This window comes from Bison bison, unplaced genomic scaffold, assembly GCF_000754665.1.
Source record: "Bison bison bison isolate TAMUID 2011002044 unplaced genomic scaffold, Bison_UMD1.0 scf7180017864330, whole genome shotgun sequence".
Taxonomy (NCBI): domain Eukaryota; kingdom Metazoa; phylum Chordata; class Mammalia; order Artiodactyla; family Bovidae; genus Bison; species Bison bison.
The window spans coordinates 2,749,140-2,762,438 of NW_011494902.1; the positions used below are offsets into that span (position 1 = coordinate 2,749,140).

Genomic DNA, 13,299 nt, shown 5'->3' on the forward strand with positions numbered 1-13,299 from the left:
CACGGATTTCGAGTTAGTAACTGAAGAAACTAAAAAGTCTGCAAAGCTCCGCTTTCTAGACTTTTTAGTTTCTTCAGTTACTAACTCGAAATCCGTGTAGTCAACTTGAAGTAGAGAGACCCTGAGAAGAGGTGATGGCATTGGCAGAAGAGGGTGACCTTTTGCCTCTTTTAGGGACCGGGGGGGAGGGGAGAAGAAGGACCCTGCTCTGCTGGACCCCTGAATGGCAGACCTGGGTTTCTGGATAGAGGTTTGGTCTTTACATTTTTTCATCCCCTCCTTGGTTCCAGCCCACCTTCTCGAGTCTGGGATACTTGTGACTGGAGTCAGTGGGAAAGGAGTCTACTGTACCAGTTTGGGACTTTGCAGGGTTCGAGCCTACACTAGCGGCTGCAGGTTGGTTTGAAGGTGCCTGCAGTGACAGGCAGGTGGGCTGGGTGGCTGTGCTCAGATCTGCTAGTGGCATCTGTGTTCCAGCAGCTCAAGCGTCTCTGAATTGCCTCAGGTGTGCACATCTCAAGTGCTTTGTGTTTGGAATTGTGAATATAGTACTCATATATATATATTCACACATCCGTACATGCATTTTTATAAAGAAGCATGTACACATGTATGTGCATATGCAGTGTTCTCTGGTAGCAGCTTGGGGCTGGAAGGGACCTTAGGAAATCACAGGAATTCAAATTTGCTCCCTTCCTGTTGAGTTTTCTCAGTTTAAACATCACCAACCAGCCTTTGCCCAGTTGGCCTCCAAAAGCATTGCAGCGCCAGAATCCCCATGATCCTAGCCCAGGGAGTGCCTTTGATTCCTCTGTATGAAGTGAGCCTCTTAATACTCCTGTGGCTTTAAGTCATTGCAGAGACTTAATGCTCTAAGTCATTGCAGAGTCACTCTCAGGTTGATTTTGGCAGGGGACAGATGGTGACCACTGTCCCCTGCAGAGCTATCTGGAAACTTGCCAGGAGCATTCATCAATAAGACCTTGTTTGGGAAGTTCTTGTCCTTTTGCACTCTGGTCCTCCAGGCAGGTAGTTGCTCTGCTCCTTCCCTAGAGGCCTAAAGAGCCGAGAGGATTCTTTCTTTTCTCCTCGTGTGTCTTGGCCTCCTAGCTGTAGGAGGTTGGAGTGGCTGTTGAGGGTGGTGTTCTGCACTGATGTTACCACAGGAGGTCTTGGAAAAGTTGGTGCTGTGGGGGGCATGATCTCTGGGGGTTTGTTAGAGGGGATGTCAAATTTGGGGGAAGGGTTTTGGTGTCAGGTGAACTGTTAACAGATAGTTTCGGCTGAAGGAAGATGCGTGTGTTTCAGAATCTAGGTACTTTAAGAGAGAGAGAGGTAATACCTTTGAGAGAGTGCCAGGTGGGTGACAGTTGAGAGTCTTACGTGAGAAATAAATTTGGTACTCGCCAGGGCACGTTTTACTAGGCTGCCTTTAAAGTTCATAATTGCTTTGAAGTATAGAGTCACTCTTAATGGCTGGAAGATTGTTAAACTTAAAAAAATTTTTTTTTTCTTTAAATCAGAGTATGGTTGATTTACAATGTTGTATCAATTTCTGCTGTATAGCAAAATGACTCAGTCATACACATATATACATTCTTTTCTATATTCTTTTCCATTATGGTTTATTCCACAATATTGAATAGATGGCTAAACTTTAAGATTTCTGTTTGAAATTGAGTTAAGGTCTCCCCAACCCCATCTTCTTAAAGCTGCCAGTCTAAGCCATGCCCCTAAACAGTCAACACTCAAAGTCTGAGCATAGCTGTAAACCTCAGTGCCAGCTGAGGGTTTTCACTGAGTGTTTATCAGGCAGCCACTTTGAGCCGGGTTTGGTGGGTGCTGGTGCTGGGTATGAAGACGTCCTCCTTCAAAATTATCTTCTCACTTTTAATGCATCTGACTTTCTCTTTCCCTGTGTTAAGGCAAACTAATAGCCCTTGGAAAGTTGCCAAGATGGGTCCCAGGAGCCTTAGTCCTGTAACAGTGTTCTCAGCTAGAAGAGTTGGAACTTGATCTGTGTTTGCCCACTTTGTTTGTGTGTGCGCTCAGTCATGTTGGACTCTGCAACCCCATGGACTGTATCCCACCATGTTCCTCTATCCATGGGATTTCCTAGGCAAGAACACTGGAGTGGGTTGCCATTTCCTCATTTTTTTCATTACCATAGTTAAGTCTGTCCTTCCCTGACTTTGTCATCTCTGGAAAGCTGTACGTGTGCATGAGAAAGGTCATAGGAATCTTTTTTTCTTCAGAATCCCACAGTTCTCCTGTTTGAGCACCTACCCTTCTGGAAACAGGACAGGGGCCTTTCTGTCAGGGCCTTTGTCCAGCCTCAAAAATCTGGACAGGCAGGGGGGTTAAGCTGTTGTGGCTGGTCTTGTAGGGGCAGTTCTCCCTTTAAACGCCACCCCCCCACCACCACTGCCATGCCTGTGTTAATGCTTGCTGGACCTTGGCCTCAGCTGGGGCAGCAGCCTAGGATGGCTAAGGAGTATTGATCCCACCTTGTCGCCTATGAACTCAGCAGCCAGATGTACCCAAATACTTCCTTATCTGCAAGAGTTAAGTACTGCTGTTTGCAATTGATTTAGTTTGTTTAAAAATGTCATCACTTCAAGGTTATCTGTAGAAGAATAACAGCCTCACTGATTTTGCATCCCTAGGGGTTGCGGGTAGGTGCTGGTCCTTGAAGTAAGGTGTACTGTCCTCGACTCCTGCCTAAGCCCCGCCCACTGATCCGGCCTAAGCCCCGCCCACCAAGTCCTGCTCAAGCTCCGCTCACTAGTGCTGCATTCTCAGCCCAGCGCGCTAAGTCCTAGTGTGCTGGTAAGATGCTTTTTCTATTTTTTTTTTTTTTAAATAATATCCCACATGGAACAGTCTTCCAGTATAATAGTTTTGGATCTCTTTCATGTCTCTCTCCACCCATGAGAGTGTGTTCTGTTGGTGATCAGCAAAGATTGTATACTTCAGTTGCATCGCTCAGTCATATCTGACTCTTTGCGACCCCATGGACTGCAGCATGCCAGGCCTCCCTGTCCATCGCCAGCCCCCGGAGTTTACTCAAACTCATGTCCATCGAGTTGGTGATGCCATCCAACCATTTCATCCTCTGTCATCCCCTTCTCCTCCTGCCTTCAGTCGTTCCCAGCATCAGGGTCTTTTCAAATGAGTTAGTTCTTCAGATCAAGTGGCCAAAGTATTGGAGTTTCAGCTTCAGCATCAGTTCTTCCAATGAATATTTAGAACTGATTTCCTTTAGGATGGACTGGTTGGATCTCCTTGCATTCCAAGGGACTCTCAAGAGTCTTCTCCAACACCACAGTTCAAAAGCATCAATTCCTTGGCTCTCCGCTTTCTTTAATAGTCCAACTCTTACATCCATACATGACTACTGGAAAAACCATAGCTTTGACTAGGCGGACCTTTGTTGGCAAAGTAATGTCTCTGCTTTTTAATACGCTGTCTAGGTTGGTCATAACTTTTCTTCCAAGAGGTAAGCGTCTTTTAATTTCATGGCTGCAGTCACCATCTGCAGTGATTGTATATCTGGGTGGAAAAATGTCCAGAACAGGTGGGCAAGAAACTTGGAGAGATGGAGATGAAAAATGTATCTTCTATACCTGATGTGATGGCAAAGGCTTCATTTGTATCTTGTTTGCTCCTGGCTACAACACTGAGATGGAGACTATTGTTATTCCCAGTTTATACAGTAGGAAGACTGAGGTATTTGGGAGGTTATGAAAGCTGGCCAAGGTCATGCAAGCAGCTGGCTGAGGATTTGAACCTGGGTGGTCTAGGTCCAGGGTCCACATTAGCTTAGTTTTAGGCTAGCAAGCTCACCTTGTACTGGCCAGCTTCTTCTTTCCAACAAGGCCAAGAAGAGTCTTAGTCACTTGGGTTGGAAGGGACCTCAAGGAGATCCCCCGGGACCCCTTCTCTTTCTAGCTGCAGTCCTGGAGGTGTAGAGGAGCAGAAGGACCTGCTTGAAGTCTCCCTGCTTGATGACAGTGGCAAAGCCGGACCTTGGTCTCTTAGGAACAGTGATAACAACAGTGATAAAAGCAGATGTGTGCCTGCTTTGTTTATAGTCATGACGCAGGAAGAGAATGTGATGGTTATTTGACATCTGTCCCTCCCACTCCCAGCACCCTGTGTGCTCACATCCAGTCTCACCCTGCAGTCTGGCGGGGAGCAGGTGCGTGTGGCCCTGTCTTTTGTGCATAGCCGAATAGAAGAATCTGAGCAACTTAAGTGCCTTTATATGAGGTGTTCCCTTGCTTATGTCACCTTATAAGTTTCACATCTTAGGGATATAGTCTGGGAAGGCTTTTACATTTTATTCTTAAATATTCATTCTCTGTCTCTGTGTCTTAGGGCTCCTGGCTGTGGTTTTTTGTTGTTTTTTTTTTTTTTGGGGGGCTGTGCTGGGTCTTTGTATCATGTGGGTTTCTCTAGTTGCCCTGTGGCATGTGGGATCTTAGTATCTGGACCAGGGATCAAACACTTGTCCCCTGCATTGGAAGACGGATTCTTAACCACTGGACCACCAGGGAAGTCCCCTGCTTGGTGTTGATTTCCACCCTTTCGGGGTATGGGGTGGGCCAGAGGTAATCTGGCAGATGAGTCAGGGCTATGCCCCAACATTTCCAATGAAAGGCCTGTAAGGATGTTTCCCCAGTGTCTCTGGGATCCTAGATAGAGCTGAAGTCTCACAAAATATTCCTTTGACCACAGAGATTTTCATATTTCGTGGAATTTTTCCATCAAGTGTACCATCGAGTGCTGTTTCTCTTCATTTTATTCCTTATATTTGACTGGCCTCACATTAGGCACGTCGTTGTTCTCACCTGTTCTTGATTCTGAACTTTTGTGGTTAATAAATAGTCCCAGCTGTTCATGGCGGAGAAGGCAATGGCACCCCACTCCAGTACTCTTGCCTGGAAAATCTCATGGACGGAGGAGCCTGGTGAGCTACAGTCCATGGGGTTGCTGAGAGTCAGACACGACTGAGCGACTTCACTTTCACTTTTCACTTTCATGCATTGGAGAAGGAAATGGCAACCCATTCCAGTGTTCTTGCCTGGAGAATCCCAGGGACGGGGGAGCCTGGTGGGCTGCCGTCTATGGGGTCGCACAGAGTCAGACACGACTGAAGTGACTTAGCAGCAGCAGTAGCAGCAGCTGTTCATGGAGTTTAAAGTCTAGGCCTGGGCAGGGCCCACACAGAAGAGTTAAATTCAGTTAAAACAAATATGCAAATGAAGAACACATTCATTCAGCCCATGCGACTGCTTTGGGCTTTAATTTTTACATTAGAGACTAAGTGGGGATTGAACAAACTCAAGCGTTCCGTTCAGTCCTCAAATTTCGTATAATCTTGCTGCTGCTGCTATTGCTGCTGCTAAGTCGCTTCAGTCATGTCCGACTCTGTGCGACCCCATAGACAGCAACCCACCAGGCTCTCCCATCCCTGGGACTCTCCAGGCAAGAGTACTAGAGTGGGTTGCCATTTCCTTCTCCAATTCGTGAAAGTGAAGTCACTCAGTCGAGTCTGACTCTTAGCGAACCCATGGACTGCAGCCTACCAGGCTCCTCTGCCCATGGGATTTTCCAGGCAAGAGTACTGGAGTGGGGTGCCGTTGCCTTCTCCGGCGTATAATCCTACACATGTGGCAAAGGAGGTGTAGAATAAAGAAATAAAACAGCGGTATTGAACAAAAAGAGATTGAGGAGAAGCTCAAGTTGTTTTTGCTTTTGCTGGCACACTCTTTAGTAGACAGTTGAACTGTTTACCTAAGAAGATCTAGCCCTCTACCCTCACTGTCTTTTGGGATATATGTTTTTGTATGTTTAGAATAAAAGGTTGTGGTCCTTCTCAGCCTAAAAATAACCTGCTTCCCCTAGTGAAGCTATTTTTCCCCTCTTGGGAAGTTGAGATTCAAAGAGCAGAAGATGACCAGACTCCTGGAGTTCTCTGGTTCCCCAGCACAGCACCCTCGAGACCCAGCACAGCACCCTCGAGACCCAGCACAGCACCCTCAAGAAAGCGGCTAAGTGTTGATACTGCCACAAGCTGGGCCAGAGTCTGTTTACGTACCTTCATTATTGCTTCCCTGTGAAATAACTATGTTGAAAGAATAGAGACTTTGACGACAATCTCCTTGAAGCTGCTTTTCCTTTTTCCTTTGGCCATCTGTTATTTTCAACTTTAATTTTTTCATATACTACTATTTATTCTAATGAGTTTCCCTGGTAGCTCAGCTGGTAAAGAATCCGTCTGCAGTGCAGGAGACCCTGGTTCGACTCCTGGGTTGGGAAGATCCCCTGGAGAAGGGATAGGCTACACGCTCCAGTATTCTTGCCTGGAGAATGCTCATGGACAGAGGAGCCTGGAGGGCTACAGTCCATGGGGTTGCAAAGAGTTGGAAACGACTGAGCAACTCAGCACATTCCAATGAAAAATGTTCTCAATGACCAGTTCTTTCTTTCACGCATCTCGTTTAGGAAAGCACTGTTTACACTCTTGCTAACTACAATCTTTTTGTTTTCCTTTTTTTTCCCTTAGTACTTGTGTTCGCTATACTTCTCTCACCCCATCTCCTAGAATTTTTCTCCATCTCCCTCCCCAGTAATGTTCATCATATGAGGAGTTGTTGTTGTGTAGTCTCTGAGTTGTGTCCAACTCTTTTGCAACCCCATGGACTGAGGAATCCTCGGTCTTAATTGAGATCTTTGCAAGCCTAGCTTCCAGCCCCTCTGTTCATCAGAATGGCCTACCTTCCTTAACAGAATTTTCAGCTCCAGGGGCTAAGGATGGTCAGTTTCTCCCTCCTCCCCTTCTATCATGTCTAACTGCTGTGCTTGCTAGATTTAAAGGCAACATTATGTTGGACCTCCTTGGTGGCTCAGATGGTTAAAGAATCTGCCTGCAGTGCAGGAGACCGAAGTTCAATCCCTGGGTTGGGAAGATCCCCTGGAAAAGCAAATGGCAAACCACTCTAGTATTCCTGCCTGGGAAATCCCATGGACAGAGGAGCCTGGTGGGCTACAGTCCACAGACTCGAAAAGAGTCAGACATGACTGAGGGACTAACACTTTCACTTTCATGTGGGTACTTTTTCACTGTACTAGATAAGTACAGGACAGTGTAATTTTCTTGGGCAAATATTATCAACTTTCTTCTATATGTCCACCATTCCTTATTTCCTATTCTGATGGGAGCGCCAGAAAGGGAGAGTTTCCTGCCACCATCCTCCTCCCCCACCCCAGGTTGGTTAAAAAATTGCATCTGGCCCCAAGGGTTTCTAAGCAAGGAGCCAGGCTCTATAGGCATGACGCCACATTGCCTCGAAGAGGGCGTGACCCCAGAGTCATGTGATCAGCTGGGCAGCACAGGTAAGCTGCTGCTCAGGCAGCGCAGGTCTCTGTGCAGTTAGCCAGCTGTCCTTGGGCAGGTCACCTCACTGCTCTGTGACTCTGGTTTCTCATCTGTTATGTGAGGCATCTTTTAGTGTCTCCTGCATCTGTGGGATTCTACTAGTCTGACTTGTTGGCTGAGCCCAGCATACTCATCTGCTGTAGACTGTTTAATCTATCAAGGGTATTCTTAAGTGTGTTCCTTTTTTTTTTTTTTCGCATGCCAGCACCACATGAGAATCTTGGTTCCTTAACTGGGGATTGAACTCTTGCTCCCTGCAATGGAAGCAGGAAGACTTAATCACTGGACTGCCAGGGAAGTTCCAAAAAGTCTCTGATTTTGAGTTCCTCTTTGGCTGTGGCTTGGAGTTCTGTTTTTTAAATCCATCATTTAAATCCATCATGTACATTTGGGTGTACACATTTTTCTCCCTCTTTATGAGCATTATTTGTGGGCTCATGAAGTCTCATAAATTGTGACTGTGTGTGTGTGTTCATGTCCACACACCACTACGGCTTGTTACCTTATTGTCATATTATCTACAAACAGAAATGAATGTGATCAGAGTTGGAACTGCATCTCTGAAACAGCCCTCAGTTAAATGAAACCTTTAGGAAGTTTCTGTGGAAGTATTTTTAAAATACGTTTTTTCTCCTAGTACATGCTTGTCAGTTATAACCAGGGATCTTTGGAGATAGTGTGGATAAGTAATGATTTTATTGTACTTCCTTGTAGACTGCAATAACGTGTTTTCCCTGATAATGAGTTGCTTATTCTGTCATACTGCCTTTTCTTTAATTGCCCTGATAACCAGAATCAGATGCAGCTTTCCTTTTTTATGCCATGCTTGGTTAGTGCTTTCTGGATTCCATAGTTTCTTTTTCCTGGTTCAGGGGCTCTGAGGGACTTTCCTATTTCCTCACTGTCAGCCTCTCTATGAAGATGACAAGATTACATCATCTTTCTGTCACTGCTATAACAAATAACCACAGACTTGATGGCTTAAAGCAACATAAACTATTGATTTATTATGCTGTGGGTCAGAGGTCAACAGGGGTCTCACCGGTTAAAACCAAGGTGTGCACTCCTGGAAGCTGTAGGGGAGAATCCTTTTCCTTGCCTCATTTAGCTTCTAGCAGCCACTCACATTCACAGGCTCGTGCCTCGTTCCTCCAGCATCAAAACCAGCAGTGTTGGGCTGACTCCTTGTCTCTCTGCCATCAAACTGGGACCACAGCTTGGAAAGATTCCTTGACTGCAATGGCACCCCACTCCAGTACTCTTGCCTGGAAAATCCCATGGACGGAGGAGCCTGGTGGGCTGCAGTCCATGGGGTCACTAAGAGTCAGGCACCACTGAGCGATTTCACTTTCACTTTTCACTTTCATACATTGGAAAGGAAATGGCAACCCACTCCAGTGTTCTTTCCTGGAGAATCCCAGGGACAGAGGAGCCTAGTGGGCTGCCGTCTATGGGATCACACAGTCAGACAGACTGAAGTGATTTAGCAGCAGCAGCAGCAGCAGCAAGGATCTATATGATTAGATTGGGCCCACCCAGATAATCCTGGATAATCTCATTTGAAGGTCCTTAACTTCATCATACCTCTCCTGTTAGTAGCATATTCACAGGCTCCAGGGTTTAGCATGTGAACATCCTTGGGGCCATATTCCTGCCTGCCACAGTCCCCAAAACTCTTTGTAAAGAAATGACTTTTTAGTTATTATGTAAAGGAACTGTTCTTTTCTGTTAAGAAACTTTACTCCCCAGAAAATTTGCCTATCTCCTTATTCCTCATCTTTTTGAATATACTTAGCTATTCGCAAACACACAGTGTCTAAGGTTTGAGTTCTGAGATAACCAGACACTGACCTACACATGTTCTGTGTTCCAGCTCATATTATGTTAGTAGTTGCTGTGATGAGGAAACTGAGGTGCAAAGGAGACTTGCCCAGGGTCAGGTAGCCAAAAGTGGCAGAGCCAGGCTGAGAAAGTGGATCTCATTGATTCCAAAGCCTGTGTTCTTTTCACTCTGCCTTCCTGCCTTAGGAGTGATAATGGAAAACCAGAATGAGAAATGATAATGGGAAAACTAAAATAATGTAAAATCTCTCTGTTTCTGCCAAGGTGGTGACAAACAGTAATAATGTCTGCGGCAGAGTGATTGCTCTAATGGCCCCGATTAGTGGCCTCCTTCTTTGTGTCCACACTCTTTGCCTTGTAACTTATAGTCCCCATCCCTCTCCCCTACTACTGGCCTCATGACTACTTTGGCCCCTGGGATGTTAGCTGATGCCACATAAACAGAGTTTAAGAGCCTACGCATTTCTATTGCCTTTTGCACAGCTAGGCGTGCTCACTCAGATCCCTGCCACCCCCGGGAAAGTGTGCCTGGGCTAGGCTAAGGGAGGGACTGAGAGATGCAGGGGAATGAGCCAAATTGTTTCAGTTGAGGCCTTTCTGGACTAGCTGGCTCCCAAGTGAACGACCAGATGCTCAAAGTCTCCAGAGTTTATCTTGCCAAGATCTGTCCTAGGTCATCAGAACCAGCTAGCTGATGTGTAGAGTTGCAGAAAGCGTTGATGATTATTTTAAGCCACAGAGTTCTGGGGAAGTGTGTTATGCAGCTCTTGCTAACTGATATATAGTTTATATCAGATGTTTGCAGAGCATAAGTAGTGATTTTAATGTCCTTTTGAAGACCATTTTGGACTACTTGTAACTAATTCATATTCTTTTTTCAAAATTTTGATACATTTAAAAAATATTTTTAAGATTATATGTTAGACTCAAGAACTTGCCCATTATTTCTACCCTTTTTTCTTTACTTTTTTTGGGGGAACGGGGGAACATGAAAGTCTTTAATCTCTTACCAGTTTCAGTCAGAAGCAAACTTGTGTTTTTCTTTTCAGATTCTTTTTATCGTTTCTAATATGGTGGCTTTTGACCCTCAGCCTACAGTAAGAAATACGTATTTACTAAAAGCTCACATATACAGATGTGTATGTTGTTCAGTTGCTAGGTAGTGTCCGACTCTTTGCGACCCCATGAACTAGAGCACACCAGGCTTCCCTGTCCTTCACTAGCTCCCAGAGTTTGCTCACACTGGTGTCCATTGAGTCAGTGATATCATCCAACCATCTCATCCTCTGCCACCCCCTTCTTCTATTGCCTTCAGTCTTCCCCAGCATCGGGGTCTTTTACAATTAGTTGGCTCTTCACATCACATGGCCAAAATACTGGAGCTTCAGCTTCAGCATCAGTCCTTCCAATGAATATTCAGGACTGATTTCCTTTAGGATTGATTGGTTTCATCTCCTTGCCTTCCAAGGGACTGTCAAGAAGCTTCTTCAACACTACAGTTTGAAATGTGTTGCAGCAAGAAAAGTTTCATGAGACAGTACCTATCCTCTCTCCTCATGGCCTCTGATATATTCTGCTATATTTTATTTGTTTAAAAAATGCTGGTCAGGAGTCAGCACCATGGCCTGCAGCCCATTTTGTAAATAAGGTCTGGTTGGAACACAGCCAATCCCCTTTGTTCATGATTTGTTTATGGCTGCTTTCAAGCTGCAGTGACAGAGTCAAGAAGTTGTAACAGAGGTTATCTGGCCTGCAGAGCCCAAGGTATCATTACACTTCGGCTCTTGAAGGCAAAGTTTTCTGACCCCCTGTTCCGAATTGGTTTCGTAACCCATGGCTGACCTGTGATCCTCCATTTAGAAGGCACACTGTTTAAGGGGCCATTAGCTCTCCCCATAATGCATCTGGAAGTTACACTAAACAAATCCAGCAGATGTGAAAACTAATGCTTTTCCTATGTCACACGCAAGCTCTCTGGTTTATTCACTTAGATTCAACAATTAAGTTTTTGCTATTAATATTTAATGTTATACCTGATTGACTTATATAGGAAACTTTTAAAGGGTTTTGAAAATGTTTCATTATAAGCATGCTCCCCTTCTTTCTAATTTAAATGAGGCTTTCTTGTGGAAAGTAGCTGGAATTTTAAAATGGACACAAATTCTATTCAAGTGCTAGTTATTTATTCATTAGACTCCAGCAGTGCCTCTTTTTGTGATATAATGGAGTCCATTAGCGGGAAAAGGTTGGAAAACAGTCACCTTGGGTTCTTTCAGAACCCCTTTGTGGCACCTAGTCCTTACTGTCACATTTCTGAATTAGTATTATTTTTGAGCATAATAAAATTTAGAGACATCAAATCATGGACTTATGGAATTGAAAAGACTTTGGAAAAAAAAATACATATAATTTTTTTTTTTTAATGAGAAATTTGTTGTTGCTCAGTTTCTCAGTCATGTCTGACTCTTTACCACCCCATGGACTGCAGCACACCAGGCCTTCCTGTCCATCACCATCTCCCGACACTTGCTCAAACTCATGCCCATTGAGTCGGTGATGCCATCCAACCATCTTATCCTCTGCTGTCCCCTTCTCCTCCTGCCTTCAATCTTTCCCAGCATCAGGGTCTTTTCCAGTGAGTCAGTTCTTGGCATAAGTTGGCCAAAGTATTGGAACTTCAACTTTAGCATCAGTCCTTCCAATGAATATTTGACTGATTTCCTTTAGGATTGACTGGTTTGATCTTCTTGCAGTCCAAGGGACTCTCAAGAGTTTTCTCCAACACCACAGTTCAAAAGCATCAGTTCTTCAACTCTCAACTTTCACATCCATTCATGACTGCTGGAAGAACCATAGCTTTGACTATATGGACCTTTGCTGGCAAAGTAATGTCTCTGCTTTTTAATATGCTGTCTAGGTTGGTTATAGCTTTTCTTTCAAGGAGCAAGTTGGCACAGCTCCAAGTCTAAACCACACCCCTGTTCTCAGATAACTCATGAATGTTTCTCCCACCCTTTTCAAATCCTTTTACCTCCACCTTCCTATATATTCGATGTCTCTGGCCAAGTTGGGTTAAATTGACTTCTGAACTAGGTTCCCGCTTCATTTTTTGGCCATTGAAGCAGCAATGACTTTATTATTGGCTGTGCAAATCTGGTTAAAAAAAAAAAAAAACCTAGGCTGAGACATGGGGCCTCTGCCTAGGTTAAGACTCCAGCCCAGGTCTGGTTGACCAGTTTGGTTACAAGGTGATCTTGGATACAAAACCCATTTGTTACCTGAACCTAGAGACCTAGCTTACACATGAGGAGTATTTTGCATGTTTCAAATAAATGTTGACTTTTCCAGTCCGTGAAGAAAGATTGTGGTTTGTTTATTGGGAAATTTACCATGAGGAAAATCAAATGGCATCACCACATCACCTGTGTTAGTCAACACTTGTAGCTCACCTGGTTTTTGACACAAGCATCTAACTTCTTAAGCCTTCTAGATTGGTTTTGTCCAACTAATTGCATATTGAAATACAGGTTTAGTTTGTTAAAATTATTTTCCTTTTAGTCTCATTTGCATCTGGTCCCATCACTTCATGGGAAATAGATGGGGAAACAGTGGAAACAGTATCAGACTTTATTTTTTTGGGGCTCCAAAATCACTGCAGATGGTGATTGCAGCCATGAAATTAAAAGACTCTGACTCCTTGGAAGAAAAGTTATGACCAACCTAGATAGCATATTCAAAAGCAAAGACATTGCCAACAAAGGTCCTTCTAGTCAAGGCTATGGTTTTTCCAGTGGTCATGTATGGATGTTAGAGTTGGACAGTGAAGAAAGCTGAGCGCCGAAGAATTGATGCTTTTGAACTGTGGTGTTGGAGAACACTCTTGAGAGTCCCTTGGACTGCAAGGAGATCCAACCAGTCCATTCTAAAGGAGATCAGCCCTGGGTGTTCTTTGGAAGGAATGATGCTAAAGCTGAAACTCCAGTACTTTGGCCACCTCATGGGAAGAGGTGACT

The 13,299-nt window shown here is 44.6% G+C and overlaps 1 protein-coding gene across 3 annotated transcripts in view; it reads left to right on the forward strand.

Annotated features, from left to right (window-relative positions):
- The window catches only part of MGAT5 (mannosyl (alpha-1,6-)-glycoprotein beta-1,6-N-acetyl-glucosaminyltransferase), a 397,064-nt gene that overhangs the window by 2,241 nt on the left and 381,524 nt on the right, over positions 1 to 13,299 (forward strand). The window lies entirely within an intron of this gene.